Here is a 19563-nt window from a genome sequence, read left to right as displayed (position 1 = left end):
GACTAATATTACTCAAGTGTAAATGTGGGTGTGCTTCTGGTTGACCACATCTGGAGTAAGGACCTCTTGGTTAGATCCTAGCTGACCAGTTCAGTATGTTGAGATATAATTTACATATAATTAAGTTCACAAATCTCAAACATTTTTAACCCATGTAATGGCCAGTTAGAACAAGCTGTAGGACATTTTTAACGACCTGGAAGGCTACCTGGTATCCTTTCTTCAGTTGGAACAACAGCCCCTCACAGGTGCCACCCGAAGGTAATCACTATTCTGATCTCTGTCATTGTGTATTAGTTTGGCCTGATTTGAATTCCATACAGATGGAATCATACGTAGGTTTTGTGAGATTGATTCGTGTTGTGGCATGGGTGAAGTATTCATTTTTTCCCCATTGCTGTGCAGCATTCCACTGTATGACATTTAGATACCCATTCTACACTTGATGGACATCTAATTATTTCCAGTTTGGCGCTGTTAGGAATGAAGTAGCTGGAGACATTTTTGTACATGTCTTTGGTAGATGGAGAATGAGTTACTGATTAAGGTAAATAATTTTCCCTATAATTGAAGTTTATATTCACTAGCAGAGGGAGAATATTATATCGTCCATGCCAGATGGTTTTTAAAGTATATTGAAGGTGTTACAGAAAATTATATCAAACAAAGGAATGATTGAGTATACTCATACATAATAAATTGTGCTATACAAAAGCAGACCCTTGCTTTTGTGCTTCTTGCCTGTAATAAATATCGTAAGTCAGAGAGTTGATTTCCTGAAAGCTGAGATTCTCATGTGAAAGTATGTTGTTTCCTCCTGCCTTCTCTGGAAGGGGTGAGAAAAGGACCTTTTCATTAATTCTGAAAATAGGCATCATTTTCTAATTTTAGATTCTCACTGTGAAAAACAGTCATGAATTACTAAAAACCCTGAGAATATAAATTGTTTTTGGGGGTCCCCTGAATTGGAATGAATAAGGTTTTTAAATATTATGTTTTTCCATGTCATTTTGGATATCGTGATGAAAAAAATTTTTTGAGTCCCTGAATACTCTTATAAAAATTTAATTCCACCCATATTAACTAGGCTTTCAATGCTTTTTTGAGGGTCTGTTTTCCTCTAGTAGGTTACTAGAGGGAAAATCTGTTAACCTAGAGCACTGATGGCTGAAAGTAGAATAGGGAAATGGAAGGACAATTGTCATTGGGGGATGCTGCATATATTTAAATTTTTTAAGAGTCTGTGTTTTACAAAAGTGAAGAATTAGGTTACCACTCCCCTTGACAAGAGTGGAAAAAATCTAATGACCCCTACCACACACACACACACACCTCTTTATAGTGCCTAACTCTGTTTCAACAGCCCTGCCGGAGGGGGATCTGGTGGTGAGGGCCAGCACCACAGATGCAGCAGGCCTGCTCTTGGGTTCCTTCCTGCACACACAATGAAATGACATTTGTATGGGGTTATCTTTGCAGCTTTGTGTGTAATACCAGAACATCAGAAGCCATCACGCGCCCACCAGTCAGTAAGGGAGTGGTGAGGGATGGCTATGTGTACAGTGGAATGCTGTGCAGTTGTTGAAAGAGAGTTTTGAAGATCACTGTTCTGACATGGAACGATGTCCTGGTACATTGCCAAGTGAAAGAAGCAAGGTGGAGACTAGTGTATAGAGTATGCTACCTCTGTGTAAGAAAGGAGGGGATATGAAAATACATAGGTGAATTTGCTTATATTTGCATGAAGAGACACTGGAAGGATAAACAAAAACCTAATATAGATGCCTATCTTAGCAGGCAGAGAGGATCAGAAGTATTAGGGGTAGGTGTAGGAATGATGCATCTTTCTGCATGTATCTTTTTATATTGTGTTGACTTCTTGAATCATGCAGAAAACCACCAACCTGTGAAAGTGAATCTGTGTGGGAAAGCCCTTTCGACATTGAACGAGATGAAGCGTAGGTGGCAGAAACTGAAGCTGGTTGAATGCATCATGAAAGGGGAGGCCGTCCACTCCATTTCCTCTCGCAGGAGCTAACTCAGCATTAGTCTTTCAGTTGCCACTGCTGATCGAGCCAACCTGCCAGCCCTAATGTGCCAGGCACTGTTTTAGGTGCTGTCAGTGGGAGCCTTAAGGTCCGAGCTTTCACGGAGTTGGCTTTCTTGAAGGGGCAAACAAGAAGCAGTGGTGAGCAAGGGAGAGGAGGCTCCTGGGGTAGGGAAGGAAGTGAGAGGCATCTGTGCTGAGGTCAGAAGGGAGGCTAATTGCCGATCTGTATCCCTGTGTGTTCCTGTGCATTTGAGACCAGTGTTCTTGCACACAGGATAAGAAGGGGGGTAAATTTTCACTTTTAATCTTGCTACAACAGTCAGGATTTCATTTTACTATATAATATCATTACATTAAGTTTCAAACAGACAAACAAGAAATAAACACATTATAGCAATCACTCTATTCTAGTCCACTACTGTGTTGGCAGGAGACTGGAATGTAGTTGAATACATTTTTAAAAAAGTTGATTTAATCATCATAATTTGTTTTCACAGTGAGACTATACTGGGGCTAATGTTATCTATATGGTTTGTGACTGTACCCACAGGTTATTGAACAGACAAGATAGTACTGTAAGCAGTCTATTTTTCCCATTCAAAAGGTGGTTAAATGTAAATTGTGCCTTTACTATGACATATTAACTATAGAAAATTGAAATATAAACACATACCACATAATACCACATAGTCTTCACTTTATATGTATCTTCATGACAATAATTGTCTAAAAATACTGTGGAGATATTTCCAAGGGGATAACATAGACATTTGAAACACTTCTCCTGTGTTTTATTTTTCCTTACTCTGGCCTATTACTGGCTGATTTCTCTTTCATAGTTTATGAATCAGATGAAAGATTAATATGGTTATTTAAAAAATTTCCTGGGATGAAATGATTTTTTGATAGAGATTTTTCTGTTTCTTTTGGTTCAATTAAATTTTGGTGAAACTTGAGAAGCAAAGGTTGAAGCCATAGGAAAATGTGATGGTCACAGTGCTTCTTGCATCTCCAATTCTGCAACAACTTAAGTCTTGCTCAGATATGAAGAAATAATACAGCCTGGGAGCCAGGCTTGGAAGTGTGGAATTTCCTGGCAACCAAAGTCCAAAATATATGGAGCCACCATAATTACAAACAATCATAGGTCTGTGATGTAGTTAAGAAAGCAACAGAAATCAGATTCATTTTAGAGGTTAAGAAATGCAGAGTAATACAGATCTTTATTTCATAATCATGATAAACTCTGCTCTATAGAATAGTAAGGAAATGCCCAGGGATTCCAAGAATCCAGCATCCTAGGAAATGCACAAAAGGTGCAGAGGGTAGCCTGCCATTGTGTTTCCCTATTCTCTATTGCTTAAGACACTTGGGCCATCTTTGAGGGACTGTTCTCTTGGAATCTCAAGGTAAGCTCAAGTCTTTGCTTCCTGTTAATGGAAAAGGAGAGACACTGCATGAATTCTTCTGCTCTGCTCTGGTCTGGCCTTTTGGGAATGTTTGACAGCATCACTGGCCCAGCTGGTGGAGTCACTAGAGTAGGGGGAGTCATGATGACACACCTGTCCATATTCCCCATCATTAACAGTGAGGCGACCTTGCAAAAAGTGATGGGCATTAAGCACCTTTGCTCAAGGATAATGCAAGGAATCTGGGAACTGTGAGGGTACAGGTCTGCTGCTCACTAAGTAGTGTTTTCTTTCTGAGTTTAATTATATGAGAGGAAATAAGAACAACAGGGACACACGGTGAGAGAGGAAGATGGGGAAGTTCATTGAAGGTGGGCTGATTCTCTAATGCCTTTTGCTATTTGAGATAAGCAGTTTAATGAGAAATGTTTTAAAGTATGCATACCCAGAAGCAGGGCAACAGCCCATGCAGTCTTCCGTGATTGTGTTTAGGCATTGCTCCCCCATGACTGTAGTCCACACATGCTCCTAGGAGAAGACTCACCACATGGAAGGGAGACTGGTTTTGCCAGAACATCTTTGGAGGAAGAAGTTTGATGCTTATCACAGAAACCAAAGACTGCTTTTCTTAGGAGCCACTCCCAGTTTGCTAAAGACACAGTAAACACAGTAATTCTCTGGTGTCCAGTTCACCTGAATATTCCCAACCAACACTTCTTATCACACAGTGCAATCCTTAGCTCCTTTGTGAGTCAGCAAAGCAGATGAGTATATGTTCAGAGTGGTTTTAGTGTTTTGCCAAAGCCCCAGTTGTTAATTTCATGAAAAATAAATGGATTCTTTTGTAGTCATGTTTTACTGAATTGACTATTTGTTTTTCTGGGCTGCTAAGTTTTTTTTTAAACTGCCTATAAGCCTTTGACTGCATTTGTGGAGTCTCACGGCAGTTGGACAGAATGCATATAAAATACAATGTAACACAGACAACAAAAAGAGAGTTGGTATTTGTGGGTTGTGTTGGGCTCACTACCTAAAATTTCGGTCATATAAATTATTAAACAGGAGAGGGATCAAAAGACAAATAGTCTCAGTGAGTTGATCTGAGTCAGAGAGTTTTTCTCTGTAGCTAGTTAACGTAGTGGGGTCCTCTCCTGCTGGTGATAATTAACAGCAGCGTGGACGAGTTACCTTCTGCGTGGGCTGGGAGGAAAGAGGGAGCACCCACCAGAGAAGGTGTGTCCCTTGGCAAAATTCTGTCAACCAAACAGTGGCTGCACTTCCTGTCAGGAGCAAACTTATTTCCTGACTAACTGGGTTAGGAAATGAAAATAAGCTCTAAGTGTGTGCACGCGCATGTGTGTTTTAATACACATATAAATGTATCAGCAATTATTTAATACACATATAAATTATTAGTATTTATTAGTAAATTTGGTCGTTTATTTTGATTCAAAAGTTGACCCTTTTGAGTAAACAACAAGCATTCATAACCTGCCAGCACATGTGTATCTGCAATTAACTGCTTTTCTCATGTCTGAGTTTGCTGCTGGCTTGCTTTTGCTACCAAGTTCCTGGTGCTTCTCTCTCACCTGGGGTCCTCCATTTGAAGGATGTGATGCAAATGCTGAGCCAGGTTCTGAAAGCCAAGTTAAACGTATCTCAAAACCATAATGGCTCTGGCTGTTCCCCTTGTTCTTCTGGTTGTTGAATGACTGAAGTAGGAAATTAACCAAGGTGACTGACCTGCAAACACCTAGCTCAGGCCTGAGCTGATGGGTGCAGCATGTCAGTATTTTCCCTCACCCTAAGTTGTGCTTTTCCACTCACCCCCTGAGGACTCTCTCAAAGTACGAAGAGTGGTGAACACGTGCACTTGGGGATGTCTGGATGTTTCACGGACTCCTGCTGAGGAACGCTTGTGCTCCACGCTGATGTTCTCTTGTAATTTTGTGGCTCACCGACTCCTAGCACATGTACTATAATTTGAGAAGTTCAGCGTTAGCGGCTAGCATCAGACAAGGCAAAAAGGAGTGGTCAGTATATTGATCCCAAATTTATTTTGTCATATTTTGTATTCTTTGAAATTTGGCCACATATATATGGTTCGTAAGCTATTCTCTGAGGCAGAAGATTAAATAGCTGACTCATTCCTTAGCCATTCTGGACACCGACAGAGAACAGTCATCCTTAAATTCTGCATTTGCATATACAGCCATAATGTGGAAATCTGCTGAGAACACACTCATAAAGTACTTAGAGTTCTGTAGATTTTAGTTACATGCAGAGCTTGGTGGGTTTCTAATTGAAGGATAACAGGGCAGCTTCCCCCACCCCAACTCAGATAAACAAAAATAAAAAAGGAATTCTCCTCATCTGGGCATTTATGTAGCAACCACTAATTATAGACAATCTTCAGTTACCATGAATTTCAGGCATACTTTCCAATAATTAAAATTCTCTGATAATCTAATAACGTCACTTTGGTTGTTAGTTCTTGTTTCTATTGAGTCAATCTTATTTTAAAAACTGCTTTTGACAAAAGACAGTAACATTTTGAGCACCTGGATAGTCTATCCAGGTTGTCACATTTAATCATCCCTTTGGCCCTGTGATATGGATGTTACTCCCGTGTTATAGATGACAAGCCAGAAGTTCAGGCAGGGTAAATGCAAGGGCTCCCATTGAGTCAAGGAGCTAGGCTGCACCTTTCTCTCTCTGACTCAAGAATCATTTTCTCTCTCTTTTTAACGACTGCCTACCTACTGGTTAGAGAAATGTGCTGAATGCCCTGAAAGGTAGGAGGTGGCCAAAAAAAGGCTAAAATAATCTTGAATCATCAATTCCTAAGAAACCAAGAATTGATAAATATTAGAGCGTTAGCTTCAGTTTCTTCATCTGAAAGTATTGGTAAGTACTGGAAAGAGCAGATGAGATAATGGACTAAAAATACTTTGGTATGTACAACTGACTAAAATATGCCAAGGAAGATCGTCAGTCCTTTAATCTTCTGCCCCTTGGGGAGAATCTGTGCCTGGGACCGTGTCTGTGGCTCCTCTGAGTTGCAGGAGGGTCCCCTGGTAGCTCCGAGGGGCTGTTTACACTAGTTGAGAGCTATAGCTGGTCTAGACAATAATCACAGCCAAACAAACAGCGTGTTAAATGAAGATTGCCACGGCCAGGAGCACATTTGCTTGTTTAAGATCTTTGAAACTTTATGGCTAAAAGGCACACAAGGTTTTGATAACTCACTTTAAAGCAAAGGGAGTACTGTATTTTCTCTCTAGGCCCCTTGATAAACTTGCTCATAGAAGTACAGACGCAGAAAGAGTGGAAAGATGCTGCCCATTTAAGTGTGCAGAAAATAGTGAGAGTTGGTGGTTGGGAACCACTGTCATGTTTTCTTTGCGGTTGGAACTCTGGTCACTGATGAATTGTTACAGTGGCCCAGCCTGAATGGTGCATTTATTTAATGTTTGTCTAAACATTTTTATCTGTTAAACAACAACAGTAAAAAAGAAATTGTCAGTTACCCAAGGGCCACCTCAAGCGTCCTTTCTCATCACCTTCACATTCTGAGATCACCAAGTGAGAGAGACTTCGTAAGGCCTGGAGTCATAGGTGATGCTCCAAGAGGTGACATATATATTCATTGAATAAGTGAACTACACAACAGCTATAGACATGACAAACCAAAAACTCCAGTGACTGAGAGATCTCTGAAATTAAAGGGTTTTTTGAGCCTTTACGGAAGGCTCAGCCAAATAAAGACTGAGTCCTGGGACAGGAAGTGTCTGCGTCACCAGCAGCAAGATCAGTTAACAAGAAAAACTTGTCTGCCAGACTCAAGAAACGGTACATTAATGAGGGGTCCTGAGGAAAGAAAGTTCTTGAAATGTACGTTGGCTACAGATAAGGAAGGTGGGCTAATTATAAGTGAGAAAGCCTGGGGATAGGTGGTTAGTCCAGAGAGAAGTCTCATGGATTGGTTGTTGAAAGTGGTCTGACAGTGATCATGCCCAAGGGGGATGTGGTGGTTCTGGGGTCCTAGATGATTGTTAAAATGACCCTATCCAGGAATATGGAGTTTCTGGTTAGCTCCAGCCCATGGATATTAACTGATGACCTTCCCTTATTCCTCTCTCTCATTTTCTGGCCCTTATGTCACTTAAGGAAAAATTCTGACATGTCTTAAATTATCAGAAGCCAGACTCAGTTTGTGTGACCGTCTGCAAATAGGATGATCTCTTGATTGGTCCTTATTTACATGAAGCTTATACTTTTGTTCTTTGGGCTTTTTTAATTGAACTTTTTATTGAGGTAATTGCAGATTTACATGAAGTTATAAGGAATAATATAGAGAGATCCTGTGTGCCTTTTATCCACTTTACCCCAATGGCAACATCTTGCGAAACTACAGCGCATTGTCACAACCAGGATGTTGACATTGATGCACTCCATTCATTCCTCAGATCTGCTGATTTTATTCAAATATTTTTTAAGTGATTTAAAAATGGTGAAATGTAAGTGGGGAGAATAGAAGCCAGGTTGTAGGCTCTTGTGGCAAAGGTGGAACCAGAACTTTCTGGAGATCTGTTGGGGTGAGGCTGGTGCCCAGCTGCAGAGGAGGGCTGAGTGTGGGATGACTGGGGGTCCCTAGTGGGGGAGGAAGGAGTTCCCAGGGCAGTATGGGGCTCAGAACAGTAAAGGACTATTTGCCAGCGCAGAGGGGAGGCGGGAGCTGGCCCCCTAGTAGGGGCCCCTCCCACCTATGGCCACCTGTCCCCGAACCTCTGGTCACGTGGTAGGAACATGAACAGTGGTTTAGGCTTGCAGGGACCCTGAGTCTGGTCTACATCCAAACCCCAGACCACACCCTCCTTCCTCTGAACCAGAATTTCCAAAAGTTTGGAGAAGAATTAGCTTGTCTTTGTCATCCTTTCCTTTCATGTGGTGGTTTTCCTTATTGGATTCAGGCAAGCAAATAATCAGGCATTGGAGGGCTGGGTGCCTCCTTATTCACTATGAGCAGTTTCTTCCCAGTCCCAAATCTCATCCACACAGCATCATAGCCCCAAAAGGGGAGCATTAATGCCTGTGGAGATCAAGTGAATTTCTCCCTAGGGATGGATTCCAGGGAATGAAAACTGGAAGCTCCTCTGATGGAGGCAGCAGGGGAGGGAAAGAGGAGGGTAGCATAGGGACTCTTAGATTCCTGGGACCCTTGAAGTCCGCCACCCGACTCAGTCCAAGGGGGTCCTCTGAAGTGGGAATGTGGCCTATTCAGGGAGAGAAAAACCACCCAACAATTGTACACACCTGAATGCAGTCCAGCATTCTAGGTTAGAAGGTAGCTGTTTGCCCCACCCTCCCCTTTTCAAATGTAGATTTATAAGTAACTAGATTTCAGCCTGTAGGAGTAACTAACTCTCAGTCAACCCCCTGCAAGCCTTCCCTTTGTGGTGGGTGGGCTACAAGCAATACATTCCAGGCTTTCACTTAGGCACAGCCCAGGAAGGCAATATTTGCATAATGGTTCCTCATTTGGTTGGCCACCCTGGGCCTTAGAGTTGGAAAATAAAAGACACACCTTTCATCAGAACGATTACTTTTTAAACAACCACAGAACAACTGCTTACTATGTGGGAACCCTGGGAACTTTTTTCCTAGGAGAAGCTAATAAAATAAAATGCTTTATGACAAAAGTGTTCATAGTATGAAATTATTTAATAAGGTTTTAAGAGTCCGGTTTTTAAATTTGCAGCTTCTGGAGAAAATAGTTATATTTCATTTGGAGAACAACTTAGTTGAAAGGAACCTTGTAGGGGATTTTGAAAATGCACATGTTAAATTGTTCTTTTAAGGCTCTTTATATAATAGGTTCTCACGGAAACTTGTTATTCCTGGCAGGTTTTTTTTTCTCTGTCCTCACTTTTTTGGTTTACTAGGTTATTCATCTTCTTAAGTATTAAACATCTTCCTTAGGGTATATTTTGATATTTAAGTAAATGGATGAATACCAGAAAAAAGGATGGTGAATTTCTGGCTAATTACCTTGGATTTTTCTTTGGATCTAAAGATTTGTCTCAAAGGTTCCAAATACTCACATCTTAGTAAGCAACCAGATAATTACATTTTTCAGATTATCTCAGAATGTCCATTATTACATAAACTCAGCTAGCCTTGAGGGCTGCATTTGCCTCCCAGATTTCATAATGACTTTTTCTAATGCTTTTGAAAATTTTGGTTTTGTGTACAGTACATGTAGGCTTGCTTTTGTAAATTAAGGACCCCCCTGACACACAAACACCATGATATATAAAAGCTTGAAGAAGAATATAAAAATAGGCTCTAATCCTGCCACTGCTAATTTTTAAAATTTATTTTCTGAGTTTTTTTCTATTCATACTTAACTACTTTCATTTTGTATTCATATTGTATGAAACAATGTTGTATACTGTTTCTTTCATTTCTCATTAAATGACATATCCTGGGCATTTTCTCATGTGCAGATCTTTCCCCAAGATACTGTATATGCCTTTTGAATCCCAAGAAACCCACCCAGCCCTCGCTTGAAGTATGCACCCTGGCTCCATGTGTTGCCACCTCTTTGCTGAGCAGGCTGCAGTGTGCGCATGGGTGTGTGTGTGTGTGGGCGCACATGTATCTTCCAGTCAGTGTACCACTGGCCCCTTCCATCTGCTGTTCACTGATTACTGAGTCTCTGCCTCTGCACACAACCTGCTGCATGCTGTGGGTAGCTCGTTTGTTCTTCCTGGAAAGGGGTGGGTAGCCTAGGCCTGCACCCTGTGTCTGGGTACAAATGGAGGCAGCTGCCCTTATGATTCTCTTTGATGTTTCCCTTTGGACCTGAGATTACATGTTCTTGATGTTGATGTCTAACTAGAAACAGAATCTTGCTTAAGATAGCGCATTTTTTAGTGGCCAGCGTGGGGCTGGCTTTGCCTGTCTGGTGGGCAGGTGACCCCATGAGAGTGAGCTGGGTCTTTGACAAGAACTCAGCGACCAGAGGCCCGAGGATTCACAGGTCAGGAGCTCTCCTGGCTGGCAGGGTGCTGGCTGAGGGTCCTGCTGCTTCTAGGTTCTGAGAATCAAGAAAGGCAGGACTACAACACCTTCCACCCCACCTGGGTCTCCACTCATCTCTCCGCCTATGGAATGGACCCCAGATTTCTTCCTTTACTGCTTGTGCAATAATAAAGAGACACATGGGAAAAACTGTGTTTCCGAGCTTGACGGAAGGTCCGCATGTAACACGAGCTGCTCTGCCCTTCTCATCCTGCTCTCCCGGCGGTCCGTGTGGGTGCCTGACTTGTTCTGCCGAGGTGTGAGTACATTTTGAGACACAGATGACCATCCTGCATACAATTCCCCATGGTCAGTCTCTGATCCTTCACGTCTGAGTTCATGCTGTGCGCTGATGCTGAGGCCCATGTGCCTCAGATGGCTGTGCAGACCTCCTGTGTTCTTTGGGTCATTTCATCCCTGTGATTAAACTTTGCTTCTCCTCCCCTCTCCCAAGAGCAGCATCCTTCTTCCCTCATGGAGGAGGCCTCATGCAGCTTCATTCCAGCCGGTCTCCCTCACTCTCCCTTTGTTCCTGGTCTCATTCTCACTCGTTTTAAGCTCAGCACTCATTCACTCATTCAACTGTCATTGGTGACCGTCTGTGTGCCAGGCCCTCTGCTGCAGACTATGTCCAGGGATGGGCAGCCTGGTCCCTGCCTTCCACGAGCCACTGTATGGCACCTGGGAGCCAGGTGAGCAGCCGACTGTCCAAGTGGGGATTGCTCTACCAATGGGCAGGGGTCAGTGGAAACACAGGGGAAAGTGGGCTTAAGTCTTCTGGAGGTCAGGAAAGCCCCCAGGGATGAAGTGACACCCCTTGGATGCTAGGCCATCGCAGGGCGGAGGGAAGAGGGTGTGCCGGCAGAAGGAGCAGTCTGTGTGGACCTGCAGCCAAGGGGATCCATACAGAACCCAAGGGCAGAAGCTGCACTTGGAAAGTGGGCTGTGGCCACATCATGAAGATCCTTGTATGTCAAAACGATAACAGTAGCAAGAACAGCAAAAACAAAAAGAAAAAATAAAAAAAAGAAAGAAATGAAAAACAAGAAAATTGAAAAAAAAACAATAGCTAACATTTCCAGGTCTTTATCATATGCAAGACATGGAGAACATTTTATGGATGGTAATAATTCATTTGCTCATCATAATAACTCTTATGAGGTAGGAACCACTATTGTCTCCATTTTACAGATGAAAAAACTGAAGCAGAGCGACTGAGATTTACATGAGGTCTTTCAGATAGTGGGGGTGGGGGCAGGGATTCAAGCCTGGCGTCCATCTGGGTGCCGGTGCTAGTTCTCCTAACCGTTACGCCCAGCTTGCTGCCTGCCCCCCACCTCCAGAGCTGGACTATACCGGGCTGGCCTGGGAAGGTGTTATGTAGTGGGGAAAGGGATCTTTATCTTTGGAGATGAATCCGAGAAGTCCCAGCAGTTTTTGTGGGGGAATCCAGTGGAACAGTCTCATGGAATACCTTCTCAGAATTTTGTATACTGAAAAGGCAATTCTGGAACCTATTTTTAAACCAACATTAGTTTATAACAAAACATGCCCCATATTGCTAATAGAATTTAATGTTTGAATTAAATAATAAATATGTTTATGTGATTCCACGTTCTTTGCTATATCATAAAAGGAGTGTGTTTTTATTAGACACTTTACTCAACTCCCTTTGGACCTTCCTTCCACTTCTGGGTCTGTGGGAAGCTAACAGTTTCACTAACAGAGCGGAACTGCTGGGAGAGAGAAGCAGCAGCTGGCTACTCAGTGACAGCATCCCTAATGGTACCTCTTCCATGGGGGCTTTTTTATTTTTATTTTTACCATTTTATAAGTTGTAGTAAAATATAATACATAACATAAGCTTCACCATTTTAACCATTTTGTAGTGTGCAGTTCAGGGGCATTAAGTACATCCACACTGTTGTGCAAGCATCACCACCATCCATCTCCAGAACCCTTTTAATCTTTCCAACTGAAACTCCGCCCCCGCTAAACAGTAATTCCCCCTTCCCCTCACCCTCCAGCCTCTGGCACCCCCAACTCTGCTTTCTGTCCCTATGAATTGTAACTACTGTGGGTGCCTCATATAAGTGGAATCGCAGTATTTGTTTTTTTGTGAGTGGCTTACCTTACTTAGCATAATGCCCTCAAGGTTCATCTTCATTGTAGATGTGTCAGAATTTAATTCCTCATTAAGGCTGAATAATTCCATCAGAGGGCACTTCAGATGGTTGCTTCCATCTTCTGGCTATTGTGAATAGCGCAGCTAGGAACACATCAAATATCTGTTCAGTTCCTGCTTTCATTTCTTGGGTATTCCATGAGGTTTTAATCCGTCCTCTATCTGAGTTGTGTTCATAGGCATAGCCTCTGCTTCCTGCTTGCTCCTTTCCTACCTGGTCAAGTGAGTCATACTATAACAGTAGAGGTGGATTTCAGAAGGAGTATGTTTTATAAGGGGTTTTCCTTCTTACTTTTATGAAATAGAAAGCAGAGGGCCATTAAATAGAACACATTGACTGTCAAATTCCAGGCAAGAGATGACTTTTCTCTGAGCTATGGAGGTGCCAGTCAGATGGGGGGTTGAGGGCAGGAAGGGCAGTGCTGATTTGAGCAGTCTAGGAGGTAGAAATTAGGGGCATTCATCAGTTCACTTCATGGTGGGGCATGAAGAAGAGGGAAGGGTCTAGAATCAATCCTAGATTTCTAGCTGAAGTGACTAAATGGTCCCAGTCACTGGGATGACTGGCAGATGGGGAGGTTGTGGAGAGATCACAGAGCATGCATCAATTTTGGGCCTTTCCAAAATGGGGAGAAGCTCTGTGAGCTGAAGATGACCTTCAGGGTAAAGGTACTTGCCATATGACTGCATGATGGAATTGGAAAAAACAGTAAAGATTTTCTTTGAAATTTAAAAATTTTATTTTTAAATTTTTATTTTAATCTTTTAATTGAAATATAGTTGATACTGTTTAATTAGTGTGAATCTATTGATTTATTTTTTCTAGTTTTATTGGGAGATAATTGATATCACTGTATGAGTTTATATCATGATGGTTTGGTTTACATATATTATGTAAATATATATAATATATTATGTAATGGTTACCACAGTAGGTTCAGCTAGTAGCCATCTTCTCATTTAGATATGCACACACAAAAAATGAAAATTTTCTCCTTGTGCTGAGAACTCAGAATCTCCTTTCTTAGCAGCTTTCCTATGTATCATACAACAGTATTAACTATAACCCTCATGCTCTGCATTATATCCCTAGTGCTTATTTATCTTTTAACTGGAAGTTTGGGCCTTTTGACTACCTTCCTTCAATCCTCCTTCCCCCTACCCTCTGCCTCTGGTAATCACCAATGTGATCTCTTTTTTTATGAATTTGTTTTTTTTGTTTTTTTAATGTTTTTTTTTTTGGTTTCCTCTAAAAACATTATTTCATGATTTTGTTGTATTTTATATAAAAACATTTAAATTATGTTTTTTATGATTTTTGGATATCAGTGAGATTATACAATTATTTGTCTTTCTCTGACTTACTTCACTTAACATAATGTCCTTAAGGTCCATCCATGTTGTAACAAATAGTAGGATTTCTTCTTTTTTCTGTGTGACTGAATAATATTCCATTGTATGTATATACCATAACTTCTTAGTCAAAGAAGATGGTTACATTTCCTTATAGAAATTTCTTTTATCAGGTCAAGATTCTTTGGGGGGAAGCTGTCATGAAGGTTAATACTTTCTTGGTTTGTTTAAAGATGAAACTAGGAGAGTAATTTGATACTGAATGTTAGAGGTGTTTCCACCCAAATTTTTGCACCCTATTTTGAACGTGAATTTGGGGTGAGTCACTACAACTTTTCTGTTACTGGCATCCTCATCATCAGGCCCGATAAGCCCCTCATCACTTGGCTTGCCAGTCCTCATTCCTAGCAAACCTAGCTCTTCATTCCTCTGCTCCCAGTCCTAGTTCTGTAGAATTGGAGTGAAGCATAGAATAAGAAGGACATATGTGTGGGAAGAATGCTGCGCTTACTTTCAGGTGTCTTGGTCTTGAGATAGTGGTGGCATATCCAGGTGGAGTAATTAGGGGGTTGGATGTAAAGGTCTAATGCTCAGGATCAACCTAAGGCTGGAGGTAGCCGCGGAGGTCATTCCAATGCCCTGGGGTATGAGATTGCCAGAGCGGAAAAAGGCACAGGAAAAGGAGAGCAAAGACCAGAAACCATCCTCTTCCTTATCTACTCCTGTATCCATGTGAAGTGACAGAGTAGATGACAGGGCCAAGTTTGGAGATGGCATCCGACCTGGACCTTTGTCCTAATCCTCTGTCTTCATGTGCACAATGCAGACCCTGAGCAGGAAGAATGGCATTCGGGGAGACAGGCGGCAGAGAGGAGACACAGGGTGTCCACCCCATGGGCAGGGGAGGAGCCCACGGGAGCCTGAGGAGAGGGTCAGGGTGATGCAGTAGTAGGACAGGTGGTACACTGGAAGTCAAAGGGAAGAGGCTGCGGGAGGTGGGAGCCCTGAGCTATTAGATGCCAGAGGGGACAAGGCAGATGACAAATGTCCAGTGCATTTGGCTGTTGGGAGGCCCTCCTGACCTCTGCTGGAGTTGTTTCAGGTAATGGTGGTGTATAGTCCAAGATGGGATTCTTCCGGTGAACTCTCCTTAGCTCCTGAATTCTAGACACTATGTCAATCTGCGCATGATGCTTCTTATCACCGTTTTGCTTACTAAAAATACCCTTAACAATTCAGAATGCCTTTTAAAGACTTCCATTATGCATGTCAAATACCAGTGCTGGAACTCAGACACCTCTTCCCTCTCTGGGACATCTGCTTAAAACTCATCCTTGTTTTAACAATAAAATGGGGTACACCTTTGTTTTCTGAGACTCCAAGCCCCCAAGATGCTTGAGGAGCCAGTTTGTGGGAATCTGCATGGATCACAGGTAACATAGATTAGTGACCCCAGGATGCTGGGGGCCTGGATGGGGTGCTGGTTCCCCATAGCTTCTCTTTTCAGACTGTCCTTTAAACCACTGCCTTGACTATCTGGGCAAGCATGGATTCCGGTCTGACTCCAGCAGTCTCTGAGTTACTGCTTCACTGACATTGATAATCATCAAATAGTTACAGTGTATTGAGTGCCTGTGATGTTTGGGGCCCTGTACAAAGTGCTTAAAATATATTGTCTCGTTGAATTCTTACCTTTATAGCCGTATGAGCTGAGTGATAGTAACCTCTCTCGCTAAATGAGGAAACTGACTCAGTAAAATTTAAGTGATTTTTTTGAAGCCAGTGGTTCTCAAACTTGAGCAAACATCTGAATCCCCTGGAAGGTTTGTTAGAACACAGGCTGTGGGCCCCATCCCCAGACTTCCTGGCTCAGTAGGACTGGGATGGAACCAGGAGAAGGTGCATTTTGGCTGAGTTCCCTGGTGCTGCTGCTGGGGTAGGGACTGCACTTTGGGAACCCCTGCTCTTCCCACTCAGCTCAGCTGCAGGACAGGGAGTCACACAGGGCCTTTCTGCACAGGCTCACTGCCTTCTGGGAGGCGCACCCCAGGGACCTGCAACAAGCGAAGCCTGCTCACTGCCCAGGATGAACTGAGGGCTTCCTAGTAGGAGATTCTGGTGAGTGGCTGTTTCTCTTTTAGGAAAGATCCTGGCACACTTGGGTATCTGGGGCAAAGCTGGTGGCAGGAGCCAAGAGAGGGCATTGCTTCTACAGAACGTAAAACAATAAAAACAATGATAAAAAGTCAGCCTGCTTTACTATCGTGCTGTGCTGGCAATTCTAAACAATGTCCATGATAAGTGCTTTCTCCACTCTCGTTGTGTGCCACTGCCTGGCAGCTAAAGATAAAAACACCGAACACCCTTTGCTATTGGCGTTGGTATGCCGCAAATTCAGGGACTTCATTTTCTTTTATTTTCTACATGTGGGCAAATGCTCAGTTCACATTTGATGGATAAAATCCTTCCGTCCCATCTCGATTTTAAAGCTAGAATAACCTGATTTAAAATACTCAAGGAGTAGTAAAATACTACCGAGCCACAGACTTGGTAGGTAAGTTTCCTAGCAGTCCTGTCTCCAGGACACACTATGTTATCAGACAGTGGTCTAACCTCGGGACACAGATGAACCCATTTAAAGCTCACAGCGACCTTATGAGGTGGGTTCTGGTGTCATCCCCGTGTTACAGGTGGGGTCACAGAGGTGTGTAGAGCATAAGTGACAGATGCCAAGGTCAGATGCCAGTGGGTGGGCAGGGCCAGCATCCCTACCCAGCAGCCTTGCTCCAGAGTCCATGCACTTAACCACCAGGTTCTGTTGCCCTGTAGGCAGACAGCTGGTGCTTAATAAGTGCACACTGGGTGATCACATGGAAGTCACAGGCATATTAGATGCCAGCTGTCTAGGGGGCTCCAGTCTCCAACTGGAGCAGGATGCTGAGTGAGTGGGTCACTCAATGGTCACTCTGGGTGCACTGAGGCTGGCAGAAGGCGCCACATCTGGCGGCTGCTGCAGCGTGTACCTCCATGGTAATGAGGCGTCTTTTCCCCTGAGGGGGTGGTGATTGGTATTTATAGAGCATCTTATAGCTGAAGAGCTCCAGAAGCAACAATTACCTCTTTAATCTTCTTAGCATCTCTTTGAAAAGAGGGAAGTGAATTGGCAGAGGCCGCTCCTGCCCCTCTCTCTGCTTCTCTCCACCCCTGCCCCTGTGGCCTACAGAGTGGGCACAACAGCAGGGAGGGAAGGGGCTGAGTGGCAGGCGGAGGGAGTAAGCCATGTCTTGTAGTCACACTCAGTGAGGTGCAAGTGGAGTGCTCCTTGTGGGGGCCTGGAGGTCAGCTGCCCTGCAGCCCCACTTCCTCTGTACTACCTGCTGGTTAAGTGGAGAAATAATCTTCCTGCTGAAGAAATCTCACCAGCCACTTTCACTATTCTCCTTGGCTCAAGGAAGGAATATTTGAAGACTAGAATTTTTTTTTCCTTCTCAAGAAGTGAATTCTTCTGTCTTGGCAGCTACAGTGTTCAAGACAAGCTATTCAGAGTAATAACAGAGAAAGTGAAAAGGAATGAGGTCTGGGAAACTTCTTTTCAGTTTTTGCTAGTGGATGTTTTCCATGTGCATGTATATATTATATGCACATTTGTCTCTATGGAGCTGCAGCCCACTGGGCCATGCATGATAAATAGCCTGTGGTTGTGACTGCCTTTTGTTTTTTGGATGTAATCAAATTCAGTGGCAGCACCTGAAGATATACTGTGATGAGATAAGGCTAACTTTGGACCTCTGGACCTACCAGTGGGATGCCATGGTGGTGCTGGAGAGTTCCATGTTTATACCGTTGTTTTCTGTTACTAAGAGTGGAATCAAGCCTAGATAAATAAGATCTGTTATTGCTGGGATTCAGGAAGTTTTCAGACATTAGGATCTCCTATTTCAGGTTAATTATTTCCGTGGCCAGATTATGGTGCTGGCTAAATAAGCGTGCAAAAGAGATTAGACAGAGAAATACTCACCCTTGGCTTCCTGTTCTTTTCCTCTCATGACCCTTCATTAGAATGTCTGGTTTAGCTTCCTCCATCCAGCCATTAACCATCTCTGCTTGGCCACTTTCTGTGTGTCGGGGGCTGGGTGAAGCCCCAAGTCCAGACTTGGGGAGACTCCAGTTTGTCTTTGTTGAGGGGCTGCCATTCAGTCTCATGTTTTTGCTTTGTGCATTTTTTAGTTGTTTAACGAGCTGATCTCATACCTAGGGACAGTGGCCCCAAGTTCAGGCCAGTGCATCCTGCCGTGGCCCTGAGACCTGAAAGAGCAGGCTGGGGCTGGCACTCTGGGTGCTCCCCTCTGTGCTCATCCACGTGTCTGTCACCCCTGTGCTTTGCAATCTGGGAGATGTAAATGTTACAGCAGCTGTGGCTCTGGCTCCCCCCGAAGGTGCCCACCCCTCCTAGCTCTGGCTGTGCTGCCACCCCTCTCGCACCCCTCACAGTGCTTTCCCTGCAGCCAACACACCCAGTCACTGTTTCCTTTCATGTTTTACCTACAGATACAGGAACAAATGTTAAATATGTGTTAGGAGAAAGGAAGGCCAGTAAAGGAGATCCTGGGATAAGACAGGAAGAAGGAAGCATGAATTAACGCTTTTGAAATTGGCCATACAGTACTTCTACCTCCTTCTCTCTGGAAAGGCAAAGATCGGAGACAGACAGATGTCATTATCCTCCACATAATTATAGGAGAGAGCTGAAGTTTTTGGAAACGCTGGGCAAGTCAGGGCTCTTCCAGGGCAGCCAAGGGAAGCCAGCGGGGACCTGAGCTCGGGGGAGGGTGAGCGCCTATGAAGACCCCTGGGCAGTGACTGAAGCAGTGACTTCCCAGGCCTCAGACATGGAGGACAGCTTTCAGGGGCTGGGTCATGGAGTTAAGCCTGGTTTGTGGCTTTCTTGGATGTTCTCTAGGTTTCTAACCTGTCATGTGGTTGCAGCGGAGAGGCCATTCTGCAGCCACTTGTGGGGTGACAGTGACCCTGGGGCCGGGGCTGGGTGCGGCCGGAGCAGGGCCTGTGTGAGCAGGAGCCGTGGAGCTCCTCTGTGTTCCCACATGACCTACCTCCTCACTGGCCTCTTCCTTTTTCCTCCCAGCCAGCCTGTTTCTTTCATTCTGTCATAGATTCCTGTCCAGTGTGGAAAAGCTTGCTTTTCAGATGTGCATGCTGAGCATGGGCAGAAGACCCTTCTCGCAGGAGCTGTTCTAACATTCTGCACGATTGCATAGCTACCCATCCGGGCATTTCTAAGTAAGAATGCAAACAGGCCTGAAATAGACTGTATTAGTAAGTGTAACAGAGAGGCAAAGTGTATTTTTAGCAAATATGGCTAAAGCAGATCATCGCAGTGAGTGAGTGAGATGGAGGCAGGGAAGGGCATACGGGGGACTGAGGAGCATGGCTGCCTCTTACTGTTCCCAGAGCTGAAAGGG

The 19563-nt window shown here is 43.6% G+C and overlaps 1 protein-coding gene and 1 pseudogene across 6 annotated transcripts in view; both read left to right on the top strand.

The window, feature by feature from the left end:
* Window positions 1-19563, top strand: part of CAMK1D (calcium/calmodulin dependent protein kinase ID) — a 393502-nt gene that overhangs the window by 88503 nt on the left and 285436 nt on the right. The gene's annotated exons all lie outside the window — the stretch shown is intronic.
* On the top strand, window positions 1244-1357 carry LOC118923921 (U6atac minor spliceosomal RNA; annotated as a pseudogene).

This window comes from Manis pentadactyla, chromosome 3, assembly GCF_030020395.1.
Source record: "Manis pentadactyla isolate mManPen7 chromosome 3, mManPen7.hap1, whole genome shotgun sequence".
In the NCBI taxonomy this organism is placed as follows: Eukaryota; Metazoa; Chordata; class Mammalia; order Pholidota; family Manidae; genus Manis; species Manis pentadactyla.
Note: the sequence above shows the minus strand (reverse complement) of the source record. Positions and strands in the feature narration are given on the sequence as shown.